The sequence below is a fragment of the Moschus berezovskii genome, chromosome X (genome assembly GCF_049115385.1).
Source record: "Moschus berezovskii isolate FMDL1 chromosome X, NW_MosBer_1.0, whole genome shotgun sequence".
Classification (NCBI taxonomy): Eukaryota; Metazoa; Chordata; class Mammalia; order Artiodactyla; family Moschidae; genus Moschus; species Moschus berezovskii.
This window is the reverse complement of record NC_142488.1, coordinates 139,375,609-139,397,111: the sequence shown is the minus strand read 5'-3', so window position 1 is coordinate 139,397,111 and position 21,503 is coordinate 139,375,609.

Sequence of the window (21,503 nt, the reverse complement as noted above, 5' to 3'; positions counted from 1 at the left end):
AGTTGTGTCCAACTCTTTGTGACTCCATGAACAGTAACCCACCAGGCTCCTCTGTCCATGGGATTCTCCAGGCAAGAATACTGGAGTGTGTTGCATTTCCTTCTCCAATTGGCTCCATAGTACAGTGGTTAAAAAGCATGGATTTCAAGAATCAATGTGCCTGGGTCCTAATCCCAATTTTATCAGAAAGTTCTGTGTGAATTTGGTCAGGTAATCATATCTTTCTTCACCTCACTTTCTTCTTGTAATAAAGTGAGGATGATAACTGGCTCTATCTCATAGTATTCTGTGAAGATGAAATAAGCTCATTTACATAAAGCACTTAGAATAGGATCTGGCTTAGAGTAAGTACTGTGTAGGGGTTTGTCTAAAATTGTCGTTATTGTTATCGTTATTGGAATTAAGTGGAATTAAGTCACTGACCCACTTCCCAAGACCCCAAATCTGAAAGTCACTCTAGATAACATCCATCTCCAAATGACTAAATTATCCCACTCAGTGTAAAACTACTGGAAAAAAATGCATTCATATCTATATTTCCATCATTATTGACATTCAGGCTTTCAAAAAAAAATCTCCTCATCATCCCCATAATTTCATAATTGCACTCAATTTTTCCTGTATCTCCCCTGCCCACTAATTCTTTTTTCCATTCTACTACCTAGGTTTTCTTTCTTAAACCCCACATGGACCACAGGCTTCCCTGGTGGCTCAGTGGTAAAGAATCCACCTCCCAATGCAGGAGATGAGGGTTCAATCCCTGGGTCAGGGAGATCTTCTGAGGAGGAAATGGCAATCCACTCCAGTATTCTTGCCTGGGAAATCTCATGGACAGAGGAGACTGGGGGCTACAGTCCATGGACTCTCAAAAGAGTCAGACACGACTGAGCGACTGAACAATAACACAGAGCATATTCATCACATACTCAAACACCTACAATGCCTCCCTAGTACCTACAGGATACAGCATGGAATTTCAGATAGTCTAGATCTCAATCTGCACTCCCTTGCCTCTTTCCACATTCAAGTGACTTTTCACATGGTGGGTTGTTTTTGTTGTTGTTGTTTTCTTTTTCTTTTTTTTTTTAATCCTAGGATATTTCTTCCATTCTCCATCTCTTGCAATCATACCCTTCATTAAGTCACAATTCCAGAGCCACTTCTTTTACAAAGCCTTCTCTGATCCCTTAATCAATTCCAATCATCACTCATTGCCAAGTCAGATTTATTCTGTACTCTAGGCTTCCATAGCCCACTCACTGTTCTTATTTTCATGTATTACTTACTCCATTCTGTGTGAACTTGTAATTAAGATTTGCTAGTCTTCTCCACTTGGATCCAAGCTCCTCATACATAGAACCCTCTCTTAATTCATCTTTCCCTTTTCCTACACTTAAGCACAAAGTTTGCCTTCTATGAAACCAGTGCACATTTTTGGAGTCAGACTTACCAAGACCGTTTGAAACCATAGATCCTGCTAGCCCCCACCAAGTAATAAAAGGGAGTGACTTTTCTATTTCTGCTTTAGAGAAGATGGAATTCCCTTATAGAAACTCAGCCAAAATCCATCTAGCTGTTTCTCTGGCTGTACCTGCATCCCCCAGGGCTCTGTCACAGATATGAATGATGTGCTATGTATCAGCCAGAGTCTCTATCTCAGGCTTTTGTGTGGAAAGCAGAGGTTGCAATAAGTTGAGATTCAGCTCTTAGTTGGCTTTGCAGGGGAGAAATTCTCTTCTGGATGCATTGCATTCTGAGTAAGCTGAATCCCCAAATATAGGAAAATGTTTATAAATATCATCTTCTGGATTGACAAGTATACACTATTGTCTGTAAAATAGATAGCTAGTGGGAAGCTACTCTATGGCACAGTTAGCTCAGCTCACTGCTCTGTGATGACCTAGAGGAATGGGAAAGAGTCCAAGAGGAAGAGGATATATGCATAATTGTCTCAGATGGTTAAGAATCTGCCTGCAATGTGGGAGACCTGGGTTTGATCCCTGGGTTGGGAAGATCCCCTGGAGAAGGAAATGGTAACCCACTCCAGAATTCTTGCCTGTAGAATCCCACAGACAGAGGAGCCTGGTGGGCTGCAGTCCATGGGGTCACAAAGAGTCGGACACAACTGAGTGACTAACAAAAAGTTAAAAAAAAAAAGTAACAGCTGATTCTTTCTGTAGTACAACATACACTAACACAACATTGTAAAGCAATTATACTCCAATTTTAAAAATCAACTTTTTTCTGGAGATTATTTACTTTCTCTGTTGCACCTACCTAAAAAGGTTATTCTTCCACAAAATTATAGCATATTCTGTACTACCTTGGAAGTCAACAAATTAAGGTAATGATTGGCCATTTAGAAAAAGTAAAATCTATACAAACAACTAGATCAAATGTTGGGACTGTCACATCAATCAGTAACATCTAGACAAATATTTAGCACAATTGTATGAAAATAGGGTAAGCAGATGTAGATGTGTGATAGTGAATAGAAGATGGAGTTCAAGATCAAAGAGAGATGAGTTTAATTCCTAACTCCACCACTTTTAACTCTGACCTTGGATCACTTCCTTATGCTCTTGAGCCTTGGTCTTTTCCTCATCTGTAAAATGGAGAAAAAAAATTTGTAATGATGAGCAAAGGAGATGGGGTTTATGGAAGTGGCTTATAAAGTCTTCTACAAACCTTAGCTATCAGACTTCCCTGGTGGCTCAGTGGTAAAGAATCTGCCTGACAATGCAGGGGACACGGGTTCAATCCCTGATCCGGGATGATCCCACACGCTTCCATGAAACTAAGCCCGTGTGCCACAACTACTCAGCCTGTGCTCTGGAGCCCAGGAGTCGCAACTACTGAGTCCATGTGCCACAACTACTGAAGCTTGAATGCTCTAGGGCCCTTGCTCACCAAAACTAGAGAAGAGCCCCACACAGCAAGGAAGACCCAGCACAGCAAAAAAAAAAAAAGAAAGAAAGAAAGAAATAACAGTAAAAAAGCTTTTGTAAAACACATTAGCTATCATTATGCTTGAAGCAGGAAGGCATTTAGGGCTGCTTTAGTACAATTTCTTCCTTTTACCAATGAAGAGACTTAGGCTTAAAGGAGAGCTCAAACAGCTAGTATGTGGTCCATCTGGGCCTAGAACCCATTTCTCTTGTCCCCTGTGCTCTTGCTTCCTCCTTGACAAGGGAAACAAAGTACTTCAGTGTCTCACGGAACCTTGGACTGAATGGATTATATGCTTTGGGGCAGTGAGTCAGCCACTCTTCCTGGGGAGAAAAACAGTTTTCTTAGTACATACTCTTCTTAAGAACACTTCTCTAGACTTACCAGAGAACACATTCAATCTACTGAGTCACTCTTGCCTCACAGCTCAGTGAGTCAGAATCGTATCTATCCCCATCAGAAGTTCAATTTGTTGTCAGGAATAAGATGAAATGAAAAAGAGACACAGATGCACAGAGAGGACATCACTGGCTTATCCTTGGGGCAAAAGCAATTTGAATAGACGAGCACTAAAAAGGAACACAATCATTAGTTTTGCTCTACTGTTGGTGCCTGCTGTAGCAATAAAATGGTAAAACAAACATAGAGAGTATCATCTGCAGTACCCAGGGGCCAAACGCTGGCATCTGTGAGAGGTACACAGAGAGAAAGGGTAGCTGACAGGAAGATACACAACCTAGATGCTCGTATCCATCCTACTAAGGACTATATGACCTTATACATGTCCTTTAACCTCAAGAAACCTCTGGTCTGTGCAGTGAAGGATGATGCTAGCTCTGCCCGCCTTCTAGGACTGAGTAAGGTTCAAATGCAACACAGGGATGATGTGAGGACTCAATAAGATAAGAAATCAAAAGCCCCCACTCAGTGCCAGTAGTTGCCCTCAATAAATATTAACTACTATTATTACTGTTGTAATTCAGTTTGTCATTGTGCAGCACTTTTCTTTTTCATAGGACTCCTTCTAGCAGTGACTAGCAATAAAGCTTTTTTAGAAAAATGGACCTCCAGTTAGTAAGAGGTGGGGATAAATCAGGCAGAAAAGAGAGGTCAAGGTTCAGAGGTCATAGAGCCTGGTGGTGGAAAGGATGGGCCATGGGTCATGTGGATCAGTTATTAGTCGGGCAATGCCTCCTACCTGCATCAGCAGGCACAGGGCACTCAGCCAAGCCATACTTCAGTCTGCCCATTCCTAAGCTGAGATCACAGGCTCTATTGCTTGGGGCTATCGTGAGGGTTAAATGAGATAGAGGATTCAGTGCCTCCAAGGCCTGGCACAAAGAAATCATTGGATAACTTGTTAAAGTGAGACGATATACATCAAAGCACATCGTAAACTCTGAAGTGATATAAACATGTAAGAAATTATTATAACAAGAACAAAATTCTATGTAAAACACCAATGCTGAGTTAATTGCTTAAGTGTTATGGGAAAATTCATTATCCTGTCCAAATGTAAAACAAGCTCATTTACAGCAGATTCCCCTACAGCTGTGCCAGTGATGAGGTGGGGGATATTTCAAGGTTTCTTTTTCAACACAGCTGCTTTATGTATTATTCTCAATTTTCTCTATTCTTTTCAATTTGATCCTTTGGACTGTAGCTTTTATACTTCGAAAATGGCCAGACTAGCAGACACTTAGTGAAGGTAACTAACAAATGCGGAAGTGAACACTCCAAAGCCAGTTAGAATTCACACGAACTTCTTTACTCCAAAAGTTTCTCTCAGATAAATGTTTTGAAATCATTATCCTTCATATATGGAATATTCCAGAAAAGAAAGTTCATTTGCCTTCAGAACTTATTTTAGGGATGCATTTTTATCAATAGCTATTGTTATTTATTTTTATTTTATTTTATTTTACTTTACAATATTGTATTGGTTTTGCCATACATTGACATGAATCCGAAAAAGGAAAATAAATTTTATGGTTAAGTAATAATTTGGAAACAAAAGAGCGATCTAGATGACCAAGAATCTCAGTAGTTGTAATATCATACTGCTGAGATCTTGATGAAATACACACATACACACACAGAGATACACACACATAGTTAAATTTGAATGATTTCAAGACCTCTTTGCTTCAATTTTATTGTCATTCTTGGAAATAATTAAGCATGAAATGCACCCAGAAGATCACATTAGTCTAGACTCCTATCCAAACTAGAAACTGCTTCTAGAGGCTCCCAAGCAGATGCTGTGTCCTGCATACAGCACTTCCCAATGACAGAGCAGCCTGTTCCAGATCCATTGACAGAAATGGGTGCCTTGCAGAGTAGCCAGAAACGGTACCAGCATTTCTCTAGAGCAGACTGGTTGGGAAGAGGAGACTTGTCTTTAAAATGCACTTGCCAAGCAAGCATGTTGTGTTTACCATGGAGTGTGTTTACTTGATGTGGCTGGGGAGTGGGGGAAAGCCATGAACCTTAAAGTTGACTAAAAGTCCTGTTCCAACCACCCACGAATACCTCCACTGCTTCCAAAAATTCCCGTCTTCCCAGTTCTGCCCTGGGCAGAACATATGTGTGATATTGTTGGTTTACAGAGTCACAGTCAAAGGCCTAATGCCAGGGGTTTTGAATATGTTAAAACTAGCTTATACAATGGAGAAGGCAATGGCAAGCCACTCCAGTACTCTTGCCTAGAAAATCCCATGGATGGAGGAGCCTGGTTGGCTGCAGTCCGTGGGGTCGCTTAGGGTCAGACTTGACTGAGCAACTTCGCTTTCACACATTGGAGAAGGAAATGGCAACCCACTCCAGTGTTCTTGCCTGGAGAATCCCAGGGATGGGGCAGCCTGGTGGGCTGCCGTCTATGGGGTCACACAGAGTCGGACACGACTGAAATGACTTAGCAGCAGCAACTTATACAAATAAACCATTCACTAAATCATCATGATTTCCACAGATCAGTCGTGTTGAGGAGATTCCAAAAGGGGGGACGATGGATTCAAGCAGCAAGAAATATTGTCAATAAAAATTAATTAAGAAATTAAATATCAATCAATAATCTTCTAAAGTCTTGTAATGACCTCTGCTACTCTATTTAAGCATAAATAAGATAATCAACCATGTTACTTATCTAGAGATTAGATCTTTTCCAATTAACTTGGCTTAATTAACTCTCTAAGGTACTGAACTTTAGATGCCTCAGATGCTGTACTTTAAGATTATTACAACTGGAGTACTCACAGAACTTACTGTTATTTTTATCACTCCAATTATGTTTGTTCATGAGACAAATGAAATTCAAAATTTAAATTCATACGTGTGGTGGCCTAAGGAGTTATAAAATCAAAAAATATGAGCCCAATAAAGACAACCGAAATAAACTAAAATGAAAGACTCTGGAGACAAGTTTTTGTTCCCTCATTAAGGAAAGGAAGTCACTTCGCTTGTGGGAACCATATGAGGTATGTCAAGTGGTTAGTTGAAATCATTCACCTTCGTATTCCCCTGACTCCCTATCTCATGGAGACAATACCAGTAGATGGGAACATCCTAAACTTCCTTTCCACATTCCCATCTACCTTGGTACCCCTTCTTCCTGCCTCCCCTGTAAGGAAAGGCATAGTTCTGCCTTCCATTTAAGTAAGGCTCCTCCCTCCATAGGGACCTTGCTTCATCACACAGTCAATGTCACTCTGTACCTTCAACCCCTCTCTCCCTACTGGCTCCTTCTCTTTGTTTGATACAAAGATTTGATGGTAAGGAATCTCCCTTCAATGCAGGAGACCTGGGTTCAATCCCTGGGTCAGGAAGATCCCCTGGAAAAGGAAATGGCAATTCACTCCAGTATTCTTGCCTGGAGAATCCCATAAACAGAGGAGCCTGGTGGGCTACAGTCTATGGTATCACAAAGAATCGGACACGACTAAGCGACTAACACACACTGAGCCAAGAAACAACACACTCCCTTAACCTCCTCCAACTCTAACACTATCTTCCTGTTTCTTGAAAGATTTCTCTGCATTCCTTGTATTCCTGTTCTCCACAACCACAGCCATGCCTCAGCTGCCTGGAGTCTGACTTCTGCTCCCACTACATCACTGATGCTGCTCTCACAGAAGTTTTCACAACTTCTTAATCCAATGACCACAGCTCAGGCCTCACCTTTTTTTTTTTTTTTTTCCGTTCCGTTCTGTTCTGTCGCTCAGTCGTGTCCGACTCTATGCAACCCCGTGGACTGTAGCCTACCAGGCTTCTCCGTCCATGGGATTCTCCAGGTAAGAATACTGGAGTGGGTTACCGTTTCCTTCTCCAGGGAATCTTCCCGACCCAGGGATCGAACCCGGGTCTCCCACATTGGAGGCAGACGCTTTAACCTCTGAGCCACCAGGGAAGCCCAATTGAGGTCAAATTCACATTTAGATAAATTTAACCATTTCACAGGGTACAGTTCAGTGGCATTTAGTACATCATTTTCTATCATACTGAAAAAAGGCTCTGTAACCATTAAACAGTCTCTCCCCAGACCACCCTCTCCTCTCCTCAGCTCTTGGCAACCAAGAGTGTGCTTTCTTGTCTGTATGGATTTACCTGTTCAAGAGATTACATATATGGGGCATCTCTAGTGGCTCAACAGTAAAGAATCTGCAATGCAGGAGCCACAGGAGATCCAGGTTTGATTCCTGGGTTGGGAAGATGCCCTGGAAAAGAGCATGGCAACCCACTCCAGTATTCTTGCCTAGAAAATCCCATGGACAGAGGAGTCTGGTGGACTACAAAGAGTCAGACATGAATGAGAGACTAAACAACAACAAGTTATGTTGCTTCTTTTTTGGCTGGTCCTTGTCTTTTTTGCCCTTTCAGAGGCATGTGACACTGCTCTCCTCCCTTATCAATCCTTTGTTCCCTTGCCTATTGAAATGGACCACTCCTCCACCTCCTCTGACTTCTCTCCTCATACTCTCTCTCTTCTGGGCCCCTTTAACATCCATGTTCCCAAGAACCCAGCCTCAGTCCTCTTCTTTTTCCACTCTCTGCACTCTGCATCCCTATTCTACCACACCAACTACCAATGACCTGGGCGACATCTTTGTCTGTTTCTAGTACAGATCAAGGTGTACTATTCCCAGGATGTAAAGAAAAGTGAAACAGGAATATCTGGGATCTCAATCTGCAAACTATGTTCAAGATAGCTGCAAAACACTTTGTGTTGACTCCCAATCTCCCACCACCCAGATAAAGCCAGTCAATGGGAGACAGAGAAGGATCTGGAACCAAATACCTCTCATAATACCCTCCTCTCCACTGGCACATTTTCTACCCTTCAAACCACATATACACGATATCAATTCAGTGGAGAAATAAGTCAGAGTATGTGTCATGTGGACAGAACAATTGGTTGACTCAATTTTTCATTTTTCAACCTATTGCTTTGTTGTCAGACACAGCTTCAGTGCAAAGTTTTAGCAGCAGGGGGAAGGTTCCATTTCAGCAATTCAAGTTCTTATTTTCTTTTCCCCTCCTCAAACTGACTCACCTTTGGCTAAAAGAAATATACAATCAGCACATATTGACTCAAAGGACTATGCGATTTACATCTTAATGCAGAGTAATATGTCTCCTTGCAGTTCTCTTGGGAACCACCTATGGTGGCACATTTTTGTCTTTTGCTTTTGGTTTCAGTCTATTTTCCCTTGTGATTTTAACAAGTAACCAAGATCAGTGCTTTAGGTTTTGCAGGGAAGCTCTGGACAGGGTTATATCAATAGTTTCTTTAGCTTCTAGCCATTCCCCAGGGGTCAAAAAGGACAGAAGTCATTAGGAGGGTGCTAGTGTTTTAAGATAAGCATTTCTGTTATTAATAAAACTAACCAGAAATCATTCATTCAACATATAGCAAGAATGTCTACTATGTAGTCCCATAGCCCTCTTGACATGCATCCCTAGTATTGCAATTAACATACTGAGAAGATATGCTGTTCACTTCTTCTATTTTTCTTCTTTAGACTGTGAGCTTCTTGGGGCAAGGACCATGTCTTGTCAATTACTGTATCTCTTATGCATAAGTGCCCACTCATTCATATAGGTCATTGATAACTATTTACTGAGTGCCTACCAAGTGCCAGACGTTGTTCTATGCACTGGGTATTCAACAATGAATAAAACAGATAAAGACCCCTAACACTTCTGGTGTTTACATTCTCAGTGTGTGTTTTGGTGGGGAGAGTGGACAATAAACAGGGAAATAAAATATGCAGTATGTTACATGATGGCAAGTGCTATGGATAAAAATGAAACAGGGGAGGGGGTAGGAAGTGGGGTGGATATGAAGGTGGTAGTTTTCAATAGGATGGTCATGGGAAGTCTTACAGAGAAGGTAACATTTGAATGAAGACCAGAAGGAGGGGCAGGAACAAGCTTCCTGTGCATCTGTGGGAAAAGTATTCGAGGCAGAAGGAACAAACAAATGCAGGGGCTTTTAGAGGCAATTGTAGAAACTTGACTTTTACTGTAAATGAGATAGGAAGCCATGGGAAGGCTCTGAGGGGAATTAGAGGATCTGACTTATATTCTAGCACATCCACTCTGGCTGCTTTGAACAGAATTAAGTGCAGAGGGCAAGAGTAAAGCACGTAGATAATTTATGAGGCTATTGTATTAATAACGATTCAGGCAAGAGATGATGCTGGCTTGGACCAACATCGGAGAGGCAGAGGTCACGAGAATGGTCGAGTTCTAGACATATTTTTAAAAGAACATTGGAAGGATTTGCCAGAGGATAGGACATGGGCAAGAGAGAGAGGGGACTGAGGCAGGATTTGAGGTTTTTTTGACTTGGAAAATGGTAGGAGAGAACTGCCATTTATAGAGATGGAAAACACTCCAGAAGGAGCATATTTGGGGAGTGAAGGATCAGGAGGTCAGTAGGAGTTCTGTGAAGCTGAAGATATCTACTAGACACCAAAGGAGGGATGGTAAGCAAACAGATGGAAATCTGCACTGAGAGCTCGTGGGAGAGGTCTAGGGAAGAGAGAGATATGGACACAAAGATGGTATTTAAAGCCATGAGCAGATGGAGGGGAGCAGTGCAGATGGAGTAAAGATAAAAAATGGGGAGAAGAGGGTGGGCCAGCAAAAGAAACTAAGAGGAATGGCTAGTGAGGGAAGAGAAAGCTCAGGAGACTGTGGTGTTCTCAGTGAGTTTCAGAGAGAAGAAACTGGTCAACTCAGTCACATGCTTCTGGTGGGTCAATCAAAATAAGAACTTGAAGTGGATCATCGGGTTTAACAGAGTAAAGGTCAGAGGGGACCATGAGAAAAGCCATTTATATGGAGTGGAAAGGCTGAGACAACTGGATTCTAGGGAAGATGAGAGAAGAGCAAGTGACCATCCAGGAGGAGAGAAAATGGAGATAGGGAGCACAAGAAACTTCTTTTGGGAGTTTTTCCTGTTTTTACTCTGTTGAGAGGCAAAGAAAGAGTGTAACCAGAGAGGAATGGGGTATCAAGAGTTCTTCCTTAATTGAGAAAAACTGTGATATGGGGATATGGATGCAAATGATCCAGTAGTGAAAAGAAAATGGATGATGCAGAAAGGAGAGAAAATGATGATGACAAGGTTCCTGACCAGTGGGTGAGAAGGGAGGAGTGTAGTGCAAGAATGACCAACTCTTGGACTTTCCTGGTGGTCCAGTGGTTAGGCCTTGGCACTTTCACTGTTGGGGCCTGATCCCTGGGGTTTGATCCCTCTTCGAGGAACTAAGATCCCTTAAATCAAGCAGCATGGGAAGAAGAAAAAAAAAGAGAGAGAGAGAGAGATAATAAAAAAAGAATGAACAACTCCAATGAGAACTTCCAATACCAGGTGTCAACTACAAATTGGCACTTGCCAAGGGCATATGCCATCTGCCTCTGAGGAGACTGATCCTGTGCAGCTGCAGCTACTGACCTTCAGCATGCCTTGGATGCAGTTCAGGGTAGACAGTGAGGCACTCTTTGCTCCAGGAAAGCTAGTGGAATAGGTCTTTAGATTGCTGGATATTTTCAGGAACTGATTTCATGACTCCAATCCTTGTATCTCCTTGTATCTAGGAAAGCACTAAATCCCTTCATGGTGACATCAGCTCCTTGTGACTAGCAGAAAACTTTTGCAAAATAAGAGTTTGATTGCATGAACTCCCCCTTCACCAAAATTGTATATACTGTCCTTCCCCCAACACCTCAGAGCTATCTGAGGTGCTGTCTCCTGGGTTGCAGTCTTCATTTTGCCCCAAATAAAACTTAACTTGCAACTCTTATGTTGTGCATCTTCTTTAGTCGACTGTGATGTTTGCATCTCTAAAATGAGACTAGTGGAACTCTCCAAAATGTAAACTCCATGAGTGCAGAGGCTTTTGTATGGTTGGTCCTCTACTATATTCCTGGTGCCTAGGATGGCGCCTGGCACACAAGTTTAAAGACATCTGTTAAATGACTGACTGACTTACCTTTAATTATGTGATAATGAAAGACCTCAGTGCTTCAAGATGGGCAAAACAGTGCTAGAGAGTTTTGACAATGAAATGGAATGGATCCTGACATCAGGGTTTGAATCTTCAGAAACACACTATATGTATTATCAATATATGTTTTTGCTTTTATTCATAATCTAAAAGTGCCAGGCAAGCAGATGTTTGGGAGACCTATAGTCAGCACTACCAACACTGTATAAATATGCCTTAAATTTATATTCAAAACCTAGAAAATGACGGTTCTTGGAGCCACGGTCATTGTTGGGGAACTGTTGAGGAAGTGTTCTGAACACATCTGTTAAACCAAAGCTGCAGCTTAAAGCTGTTGGGAGAATGTGGAAATTCCATTCTTTGAGGAAAGTGAAAAATTCAGTTCACAAAGAGGAAGACTTCTTAAGCATGGTGCAACAAAAAGACATGCCTTGTGAACACAGAGGAGGGAGCCAGAAGAAAACAACTGGCAGAGAAGTTTCTGTTTCTGGCTGAGTAGAAAGGGACTATAAGACCTTGCGAAGGACAAGAGAGAGCCTGGATTTTGTGGAAAACCACAAGTAGTTCAAAGATGGGAACACAGGGCCACCACTGTGCTCCTAGGGCCCTGTGCCAAAGCTTCATTCACCCTCTCTTGCTTATCTTCACAACTGTGGTACTATAAGACATACGTATAATTACCCACAGACCAGGGGAGGAGGAACTTCCCAGGTAGCTCAGTGGGTAAAGAATCCGCCTGCAATGCAAGAGATGCAGGTCCAATCCCTCAGTTGCAAAGATCTCCTGGAAAAGGGCATGGCAACCCACTCCAGCATTCTTGCTTGGAGAATCCCATGCACAGAGGAACCCGGCAGGCTACAGTCCATAGTCAACTGAAGCAGCTTAGCACACAGCGGAGGAGGCTTCAAGATTTTACAGAAGTGGCCCACCTCTGGCCCTGCAGCTAAATAAGTGGAAGAGTTCGATTGTGAAGCCAGATATTTTTATTTCCTGGCTGCATAGCCACAGTACCATTCCTTCTCTACAGATCATTCTCGGTGTCAAATGTTTATCCTTTCAATCTTATTCTACATAATTAGCAACTTTACCAGTTAATGGTCACTTAATTTGCTTCTTAAAGTTAATATGAATTTTAGGGGGTAGGAAAAGTTTGGTTGGGCTTCCCTGGTGGCTCAGATGGTAAAAAAGAATCTGCCTGAAATGAAGGAGACCTGGGTCAGGAAGATCCCCTGGAGAAGGAAATGATAACCCACTCCAGTATTCTTGCCTGGGAAATCCCATGGACAGAAGAGCCTGCCAGACTACAGTCCATGGGGTCACAAAGAGTTGGACACAACTGAGCGACTAACCCACACACACACAGGTTGGTTGGGTTTAAAGCAGTAGAAATTCTGAGCAAGACTCTTGCTTAAGATACATGAATTTTTTGTAGATCAAGCAAGATGAATTTAACTGAGTCATTGACTGTTTCCAGACAGCAGCGTACCCTAATTGCAAGAAAAGCATCTAAGGAGAAGTCAGTTTCCTGAGTACTGAACTTGCAAAGCTACAGTACCAAAGCCATGCTGAGCACCGCAGACCTAAGACCATCCTAATTTCCCTTCTTGAGAAATTCTTGTGTTTGCTGACACACATATACTAAGGTAAGGAAAGGCTAATTATTATGCTTTTATGAGAACTGAATTTTGCATTCAATTAACAGATTAAGTTATTCCCTGTTGCTAACAGGCTGTGTTCTCAATGAAACCAAATATTATGACAATTGCCAAGTTTATTTGATAGTTTATTGTATGAATGCTAAAAGTCTATTTTCCTGAGTCTTTTTAACCCCAAATTAGTTTCTGACTCAAGCCCAGGTTTTAAGTATCATGATTTCCCTGCCATTTTTGGCAATTCTGGGATTCTCCTGGTATGCATTTAGTTTGGTTTCTCCTTTATAGAGTGATGCTCTAGAGCCTAGCAGTCTACAATGGTTGGTTGACTTGGGAGAACCCCCTCCCCACATTTTAGAGCTAGAAAGCTCTTTCTCTTTCATGTAGTCAAGCCTGTTCATGTTGTATGTGGGGAAACTGACAACAGTCTGCACGTGGTCGCACAGGGCACCGATGAGAAGGCTGAATTGGGAAGCCTGGCCACCTGCCTCTCTACCTAGGTCTCTGGAAATTGCTGCTCCCTTCCAGGGGCAGGTTTTGTTGGGAAATTACAACTATTTTCTTCTTACAACATCTACATTGAACTGAGGGTACATTCATACCATTTCCTGCCCTGGAGGTCAAGCTTTCATTGCACTTTGTGCTTTAGAAGTAAAATAGGGTTCCCTGGGTAGAGGTGGGGTTCTTTGGGAGGCCAGGAAGCAGAAAAGGTCTCCTGGAAATAATAGTCAAGGATCCCTAACTGACCTGAGAGAAGTGAAGAAAGCCCTGAATCTTCTGTGACTTTATCAGAACTCATTAAAAAAGAAGATTGTGATTCTTTCTGAGAAAATATCAGTGCTTTCTTATTTGATTAAAAGGCAACTTCCTGTTTTCTGATGCACACACTCATGCCATGGAATGATGATCTGTCCTATTAATCCTCAGTGACCTGGGAGAAGAACAAGATAAAGCTCCTTTCAAAGTGGCTTGGAAGCAGTCCCATGAGATGCAGATGGAAGCCAGTGATTTTCAAAATTGTTCAGAATAATTTCACAATGTCGACAAAAGCAAATATTCTCTGCTGCTGACTATAAATTCTCATCCATAAATACATTTTTCCAATGAATCTACTGACCACCCATCTCGTCTCTGAATTCCCATCCTACGTGAATGAACAGCCCAGACCCACACAGAACACCCCCTACATCTGGTCTGAACCTCTGTCTCTGCAGCTTTACTTTGTCTTTATGAATTTAGTACAATCTTGCAGTAAAAACAAGATCACTATCAATTTGTCTGATGTCCCCTTCAAGCAGCTATAGGACATTATAAATTCTCTCTCAAGACCTTTCCCCTCTCACTCTAAGGGATATAAACAGAGTTATTCTAAACCATTTGCTATGTTTTGACATTCTTTTCAGAATAATTATCCTAACGCATCCACAAGAGCAAAGGAGGACATAAAAGATAAGACTGCCAGGGTTTAAGGCAAAGATCAGTTAGAATATCCAGCACTTGTCAAAAATAATATTTAGAAAAAAGAACTCCCCCCAAAATATTTTTATGCTGATCTCCACAAGATTGCAAAGGTCAGTGGGCCAGAACACACGCTGAACAGCAGGTTTAGAACAGAGAGCTAAACATCCAGTATTATGTGAATAAAAGAATGTACTGCATCAAGAACCGTGTTTTTCTTTGATGAAAACATAAAAATAAAAAATAAAGTGTCCCAAAGATAACAAGGTTGTGGCAGTTAGTCTGGTTCCAGATGATGGAATTCACTAAATAACTTCATTTATAAGAAATCCAACTAAAAAATAAAATGTGCCAGCCCATCCAGTTTGCCTGGTACTTGGTACTGAGAGGCAGAATCAGTTAGTAGGTTGAGGGGGAGCTGAAATTTGAAGCTAAATAATCAGACTCTAGTGCCAGTGCTCTTAATCAGGAGTGCTGTGAGAAATGGGGATCAGATAAAGCTCAGAGATGAGATGTGTGGTCACTTCAAAGATATTTACCCACTCTTTCCTCTAAGTTCTATTTTTTGCCCTTTATTAATTTCTCATTCAAGTTTCTCAGGTCTTTCCTGCAGATACCCCATCCTTGAAGGGCAATTCTTTGGCATCTCTTTCATAAAGAGGTTTCCAAAAAGACACTGCTTCTGTGTGTGTGTGTGTGTTTGTGTGTCTGAGAATATTTTTTCTTTGTACAGAAAGAACATTTACATATATTTTTAAATTTCTTCTCTTTTTACATTTTATTTATTTTTTAATTGGTAAACAAACACTTTACAGTTTTGTGTTGGTTTCTGCTGTACAACAAGTCAAATACATCATAATTATATATTTTTATATCCCTTCCCTCCTGAACCTCCTTCTTCTGGACCCATCCCACCCCTTTAGCTTGTCACAGAGCACCAGGCAGGGCTCCCTGTGTCATTTAGTAACTTCCCACTATTTTACAAGTGATAGTGTATATAGGTCAATGTCATTTTTTCAGTTCGTCCCACCCTCACCTTCCCCTGCTGTGTCCACAACTCCGTTCTCTACTAGGTTCGTCAGTACCATTTTTCTAGATTTCATATATATGTGTTAATATATGATACTGTTTTTTCTCTTTCTGACTTATTTCACTGTGTATAAGAGACTCTAGGTTCATCCATCTCCCTGAAATACAACTGACTCAAGTTCATTCCTTTTTAAGGCTAAGTAATATTCCATTGTTTAAATGTACCACAACTTCTCTATCCATTCATATGTTGAAACGGGCATCTAGGTGGCTTCCATGTCCTGGTTATTGTAAATATTGATGCAATGAACATTGGGGTACACATATCTTTTAGAATTGTAGTTCTCTCCGAGTATATGACCAGTAGTGGGATTACTGGATCATATGGTAGATTTATTCCTAGTTTTTTTAAGGAATTTCCATGCCTAAGGATAAACCTACCTAAAGATACAAAAGACTTGTATGCAGAAAACCACAAGACATTGATGGAAGAAATCAAAGACAACACAAACAGATGGAGAGATATACCATCTTCTTGGATTACAAGAATCAGTATTGCCAAAATGACTATACTATCCAAAGCAATCTACAGATTCAATGCAATCCCTATCAAATTACCAGTGGCATTTTTCACCAAATTAGAACAAGAAAACTTCACAGTCTCTATGGAAACAAAAAGAACCTGATTAGCCACAGCGATCTTGAGAAAGGAAAATGGAGCTGGAGGAATCAACCTTTCTGACTTCAAATTATACTACAAAGCTACAGTCATCAAGACATTATGGTACTGGCACAAAAACAGATATATAGACCAATGGAACAAGATAGAAAGCCCAGAGATAAACCCATGCACCTATGGTCACCTTATTTTTGACAAAGGAGGCAAGAATATACAATGGAAAGAAGACAGCCTCTTCAATAAGTGGTGCTGGGAAAACTGGACAGCTACATGTAAAGGAATGAAATTAGAACACTCCATAACACCATACACAAAAATAAACTCAAAATGGATTAAAGTCTTAAATTTAAGTCCAGAAACTATAAAGCTCTTAGAGAAAAACATAGAAAGTACACTCTGACATAAATTACAGAGTGATTCTCTCTGATCTACCTCCTAGATTAATGGAAATAAAAACAAAAATAAACAAACGAGACCTAATAAAAGTTAAAAGCTTTTGCACAGCAAAGGAAACTATAAACAAAATATAGTTGTTTATATCTTGTTTATATCTATAGTTATTTATAGTTGTCTTTAAACAAAAAAAGACAACCCTCAGAATGGGAGAAAATAATAGCAAAGGAAGTAACTTACATAGGGTTAATCTCCAAACTATATATGTAGCTCATACAGTTCAGTATCAGAAAAACAAACAGCCCAAACAAGCAAACAAACAAAATGGGCAGAAGACATAAACAATTATTCAAAAAAGAAATACAGATGGCCAATAAACAAGAGAAAAAAAATGCTCAACGTCACTCATTGTTAGAAAAATGCAAATCAAAGCCACAATGAGGTATCACATCACATTGGTCAGAATAGGCATCATCAAAAAATCTACAAACAATAAATGTTGCAGAAGGTGTGGAGTAAAGGGAACCCTCTTGCATTGTTGATAGGAATGTAAACTGAAACAGCCATTAAGACAGTTCTTTTATAGGACACTAGTAAACTGAATTGTCTCCCACCAAAGGATATAGTGGAGTCCTAATCCCCCGAACCTATGAATGTGACCTTTTTTGAAAACAAGTTGTTTGTAGATATCATCAAGTTACGATGAGGTCATAATAGATTAGTGTGGGCCCTAAATCCAACGACTGGTGTCCTTATAAGAGGAGTGGAAATGTAGACACAGAAACACAGACACACAGAGGGAAAGGCCATGTGATGGCAGAGGCAGAGATTAGAGTGATGCATCTCCAAGCCAAGGACAACCAAGGATTGCAGGAAACACCTAAACCTGGAAGAAGAAGGAAGGATCCTCCCTCTAAAGGCTTCAAAGGAGCATGGCCCTGTTGATACCATCAGACTTCTAGCCTCTAGTACTGCGAGACCATAAATTTCTAATCTATAATCCACCAAAGTTTGCTGCAATTTGTAATGGCAACCCTAGGAAATTAATAGACACTTGCTCTGGCTTGCCTTATGGAACAAAGTTAGTGTCCCATTGAACAAAAATTACTTTGGCTCTTCTGTTTAAGAATGGAGTTGTAATACCAAGCCATTCTGGATGGATGCCCCAAATGGGTAATCACATCATTTTTTAAAACCTCTAGGTGCAGCTGTAATTATGTTATAGTGTTTATTCATAATAAACTATCTAGAGATATCCACTGTGCAGAATGGACCTTCAAGCTAAAGTATTTGTTATTTGTTTAATTCCACTTGCTCCTCTGGGTTTATCATTTTTACATTGTTCTGCTTCCTTAGAATCCTAGTTTCTACATATCCCCCTTTGCTCACTTTGGAACAACATGAGAACCATTCCTGGAAAACAGTTCTCCACATGGAGTCAATTTCAAAAATAAACTTTAACCTTCTGAAACAGATCTTTGGTAAGAAAGAATTCCCAACATCTATTATTTCCTTAAAGGTGTCTCTTTTCATTAACACCAGGTACATCTTATTGCTATTCCAATAGATTTGCATTTTGTAATGCTGTTGATAAAAGTATGTATTTTATCTATTTCATACCTTACAACTGAAAATTGGGAAGTGATATTTAGTATATTACTTTATGGCCAATATACCCTGGACTTTTGTGATAATAATCTGGTTATCTTGTTATCCGAAATGTATTCAAACACACACACACATACACACACACATAGCATCTTATCTTTTATACTATAAACAACCAGCTAACATTATTATTCAGTATAATTTTTGTGATAGGAAACCAAAGAACCTGATTAACCTAGTTAAGTGGCTTTCTTGATCAGTGGCTTTATCACAGATGAAAATATTGCCCAACCTCTGCATGTAAAAAGTATGTCCTTATGCAAAGTGGATGTAATACACAAATTCTTACCTGATGACCTTCATTAGGCATCTGAAAAATTAGTTCTATGAAGAGATTCAGTCAATGAAGGCTCTCAAAGGAATACCTGGTCCAATATACCTCGTCCACCTACTAGCTGGAGAGTTTCCCTCATTGAAACTCCCACCATTTTAGTCATTGTTGAAGGTTACATAGCTAACATGGAAGCATGAATCCAGAAGTCTCCCATTAAATATGAACATGCTACCAGAGAGGGGAAGGAAGAGTCTGATTTATATGTGCTCTAGCCATCTCCTGTCCACAAATCAGGATGAATTTGCTTATCCTATGATATATTTCACATGTTGGAATTCAGAGAGAACCTTTTGGTGAAGGATGATATCCAGTAATGAGGGATGGGAGTGGATATGATCCCCTAGCATGTCCTGAATAATGATACTGAGAGTGAAAATAGAAAAATAGTTAATAATGAACTAGGAATTCCCTGGCAGTTCAGTGGTTAGGACTCTGCACTTTCACTGCCAAGGGACTGTGTTCAATCCCTGGTTGGGAGCTAAGATACCACAAGCCCCGAGGCATAGCTAAAAAAAAAAACTGTTAATAATGAACTAACACAATCTCTGCTAATGATTCACCTATTCAGAACTCTCTACTTCTACCCTAGCCACAGAATATCACAATGAGCTTTAAGCCTGATGTTACAACTATACAACTGTATTCCACACGGTATGACAAAATATATAAAGATCAAATGCTTGAGCTTCTGCCATGAGACAGATTCAGATTTGAATCCTCTGTCTGCAATTTACTGACTATGTAACCCAGGGCAAGTCCCTTGACCTCTCTGAACATTCAGTTTTTCATCTGTAAGATATGGATGATGAAACTTCCCTAATAAAGTTGTTATGAGAATTACATGACCTAATGCTTAACACATTATCTTGCACATAATAAGCAATAAATAAATATTAGGTATTATTAATGAACCTAAAGCACACTAATTAGCATTTGCTCCTGACTGTCAGTCACTGAAGAGCAGATCAAATGGCTGATTAATTGATCCAGTTCAGTCCTTGAGAAGTCTAAGGTAACCATACCCTAACTATTTATGGGCCAGTTATATCACCTTAGTAATCAAATAGGACATTTACTTGTCTAATTCACCACCATCAAATAAAACAGCTAGCAATTAGCTACAGTACAGGAAGATTTCAGAAAACTTAAGCAAATACATTTGGTAGATTAGACTTGGGGAGGGGGCTGTGTAGGAGTGCTGCTGCTGCTAAGTTGCTTCAGTCATGTCCGACTCTATGCGACCCCATAAACGGCAGCCCACCAGGCTCCTCCATCCCTGGGATTCTCCAGCCAAGAACACTGGAGTGGGTTGCCATTTCCTTCTCCAATGTGTGAAAGTGAAAAGTGAAAGTGAAGTCACGCTTTGAGATCCCATGGATTGCAGGCTACCAGGCTCCTCGGTCCATGGGATTTTCCAGGCAAGAGTACTGGAGTGGGTCGCCAGTGCCTTCTCCGGTGTAGGAGTACCCAAACACTTTATTGTACTCTCAGTTTTTGGCTTCTTGTGCACATTTGAAGACTATCCTGCATTATTCTGAGCTAGGTTGGCTTTGAGATGGTTGGGTTCCCTTCCCTTTCAGAGCTGAAAACATTGCAGAACTTTTTTTTCTTATTAAGGTAAATGGACTTCTGATATAGAAACCATAGAGAGCTCCAGGAAGGTCCAACTGAGATACCAAAGTGTTTAGTATTCAAAGTCAACGATATTGTGATGCGTGCAAGTCAAATTATTATGCTATACACATTAAACTTAGTGCTGTATGTCAATTAACTCCCAACGAAAACCCTAACAAAGGATATCAATAGGGAGGAAGAAAGTTTACCATACACACCTCCAATAAAAGACAACCAGCTTGGGGAAAGTTCAAAAGGGCAATGACAGTGGACTTCAAGTATTTGAAGAGCTCTCCAGTGGAAGAGGGTATAGATCAGCTCTGATTTATTCCAGCAGGGCCATTAAGTAGAAGGGTTGGTAAGACAGATTTGATAAGACTGGATTGTTCCAATGGTGAGCTCCCCATTGATGAAAATGTATGAACATAGACTTGATGACTTATTCCTAGGGAAACTGGGGGAAGAATTTGTTCCTTTGGAAAATATGGGTCTAGATAATAGTTAAGTGTCTTTCTAAGATGATATTACCCAATGACTCCATAACGAGCTAGAGAATCCATAGTTATTATTTCATTATTTCAGGGGGCTTCCATTAGGTTTTAAGTCACCTTACGGAAAATTCCATGCCAAAAAAAAAAAATGATGAACTAATCAAAGGAATAACTGCAATATATTTTATATCCATTAAGGCTGGATGGCATCACTGACTGGATGGACCTGAGTTTGAGTGAACTCCGGGAGTTGGTGATGGACAGGGAGGCCTGGCATGCTGTGATTCATGGGGTCGCAAAGAGTCGGACACGACTGAGCGACTGAACTGAACTGAACTGAAGGCACAGTTATTCATTCCAGTTTAAATTACTTTTTAAAAGAAGTAAATAGTCTATAACTAGAACTGGGATTATACAAAGAGTATATGCTATTTGCAGATATGTGAAGAAGGAGGAAGAAAAATATGCCCTAATAAAATTACAGCTCATAAGTTTCAACATTAAAAACCCTGATTTAATTTTATAATCTATCCTTATGAAGTCACTGAAGATTTGTAAGCTTTTGCCTAATGAGGATCTATGGTATAATGGTCATAGTACTCTGAGGATGGAGGGGCAATGTACCTCGAAAAACATTTGAAAATCCATTTAATTATATCAGGGCCTCTAATAAGCATTTATGAACACACACACCAAAAACCAGAGGTGTGATTTGGGATCACA